Source organism: Hordeum vulgare, chromosome 7H (genome assembly GCF_904849725.1).
Source record: "Hordeum vulgare subsp. vulgare chromosome 7H, MorexV3_pseudomolecules_assembly, whole genome shotgun sequence".
NCBI lineage: Eukaryota > Viridiplantae > Streptophyta > Magnoliopsida > Poales > Poaceae > Hordeum > Hordeum vulgare.
This window is the reverse complement of record NC_058524.1, coordinates 33,771,285-33,773,970: the sequence shown is the minus strand read 5'-3', so window position 1 is coordinate 33,773,970 and position 2,686 is coordinate 33,771,285. Positions and strand designations below refer to the sequence as shown.

Genomic DNA, 2,686 nt, shown 5'->3' with positions numbered 1-2,686 from the left:
GCGAAGTAACAACCCATTAAGCGACACATTCACCATGCTTGCTAGGGAGCAAAAACTTGTGCCTTTTTCTCGTTGAACGAGAATACTGTCCCAACAATCCAACCAATCCCAAATAAACCAATGCTTGTTCAGACATAAAAGAAGCTTCACCTTCTAGGCCCTCCACTTTGTTAGATTGCAGCGATACACAGGCTGCTACCTGGATTAGACAAGACAAAGATCAGATATTGATGATTCTTCATGTAAGGTGAGATACAAGAAACTAATTGAATTTAAAATTACACTATCATTACGGAAACGGGACTAGAGTACAACAACAACAACAAAGTCGTTAGTCCCAAACAAGTTGGGGTAGGCTAGGAAACGGGACTAGAGCACCACAAAGAATCAGTTCATATACCACCAGTTGCTGGCAGAATTGTAGAAAGGACACTTCTAAATCTAATGATTAAATTAAGACCTCCATAAACAGTCCAGCCAATACATGTGTGACCAACATCAACAAAGTCAGGCAGTAGTAGTACTAAGAGGCTAAGATATTTGTATCACTTGTTATAGCTCCCTGAAAATTACAGAAGTACATCCAACACAAAAGAACCAGCATGCTCACAAGGGATAGTGAAAACGATTAGCCAACAGTTTTCAGGCAACTCCTGTTCAGGTGTCCAAAACGACAACAGAGGTCTACTCTAATATTCTGATACAGTTAAGGGCACACGACCATTTGCTTTTGAACAAGTGCCAAGTCAAGGCATAATGACAAACTCATATCTGATTATTACATCTAATGATACCGAATATCACATCTTAAGGGCTAATTGATGACATAGTCATAGATTATATAGTATGAAAAGAGTCAAAACTTGTCCCACGTATACTGAGTACACTTATAGCAGGCGTAACTGCAAAGGGTGGTCTTCCTACGTGGCATAACTTGTACAAGTAGAAAGTAGGTTCAATGGAGCTCATGCGGTCCTATGTGACGACCGTCCAAAATAGAAATGTAAATCAATTTTGGTGTATAGCAAACAAAGTGCAGGGTCAATACGTATATGTAACATTTCTTACAATGGATATGTAAACTTATCTTACAAGGATGCCAGGAACAAACACACAAAAAATGGAATTAAAACGAGCACATGATGGTGCCCCTGCTACTCCGTTCACTACTCAGAGAACATAAGTTTACGAGTTTACATCTGCTGCGTCACTTGAGCATATCCTCTAGGTCATCATATATAAACAGTGCGAAGCAAACAAGTCAACATGAATCGACCCACTGGACTCGGATCACGAACAATATGTGAGCATCTTTAGATTTCAGCAAATGGGGCGAGGTTCACCGGGGCCGTAGAAGCTGAGCATCCGGTTGGCGTGGTACCTAGCAGAGGAATGGGAATCCATCAGTAATCAGGAGAATGCGTGAGGTTACCATTAGCGGGAGGAAGGATCCGTGTGCCTATCTATCTATGGTTGGTGTATCGGCCTGAGTTACGCGGGCGGTCAACGAACCACTCGTACATAGTTGATCTCTCCGATGCCGAGCGCATTCGAGTGGATCTTGAGCTAGAGAGCAGAGAGGGAGAGGGAGACGGAGAGCATTGACGGTACCATGGGATAACGGGTTCGCAGGCGAAGGCGCGGCGGGATGCGGGGAGGACGATGGTCTCAAGGACGCGCTTGTTGAGGTCGTGGAGGATCTCGACGAGCGGGCGCGTGATCCCCGACGGCGCAGCGTCCAGCGCACCACATAGTTGCCCATGGAGGCCGCCGCAGCCACCACCGCCCTCCCCCTCGCCCGCCGGTCCGGCACGCGCACGCGCACTCGGCTGCGGGGGAGCGGCAAGGAAGCGAGGCTCCGCGCGAGGGAGGCTGAGGAGCAGGCGGGAATGGTTTCCATGGAGTGCCATGTCGTGGTCGTCGATGGTGGGGTGGGGGCTGCTGGTCGTCGATGGTGGGGCGGGGGCTGCGACGGATCGAGATCTGGGAGGGAGATGGGGATCGAGGGGAGAGTTAGGGTTCCAGAGAGAGTGGAGAGAGAGATGGGCACGATGGGTTGGGTTTGGTGGGTTTGTTGCGGTGGGTTGGATGGACGGATGGATGAACAGATGGATGGGTGCATGGATGGACGGATGGTTGACATGGCATCGATCCATGTCACGAATGTTTCCACCAACAGAATAAAATTTATGTAATTTTATTGTTTTGCTTTTGTTTCTCTTATATTTTACCCTCTTACCCTCTTATATTTTCTTCAAATGATTTCATTTCTTTCAGAAATTTGCATATTGCAATGACAAGCAAAGTTGTTTTTTTCCTATCACAACCAATTCGACCAATCAGAATAAAGCATATGCCATTGTATTTTTCCTATTGTTTTGCTTTTACTTTTTTCACGTGATAAAATCAGAACATGATCATTTGGAGTAGACAATCTTGCACCTTAGAATTACAAACAATATTACCAAAGGGACTTTTCATTTTCTTTGCACGAAAAATCCATTTTCCATTTTTCGAGTGTTCAAAGTGAGTTTTTTGTGAAGGACCTACCATATATTTGTTTTAAATTGTACCAAATCATTTTTATGAAATACTAGGCCATATTTAATGTACAACTGACCAAATGGTTGGGTGTTAAAATCTTTTATCCACCTCTAGTGAAAAAGACAAATTGCCGCCGATTCAG

The 2,686-nt window shown here is 44.9% G+C and overlaps 1 pseudogene; it reads right to left on the bottom strand.

Annotated features, from left to right (window-relative positions):
- Nucleotides 1-1,320: 1,320 nt before the first annotated feature.
- Nucleotides 1,321-1,900, bottom strand: LOC123408148 (annotated as a pseudogene).
- Between the last annotated feature and the right edge of the window lie 786 nt (nt 1,901-2,686).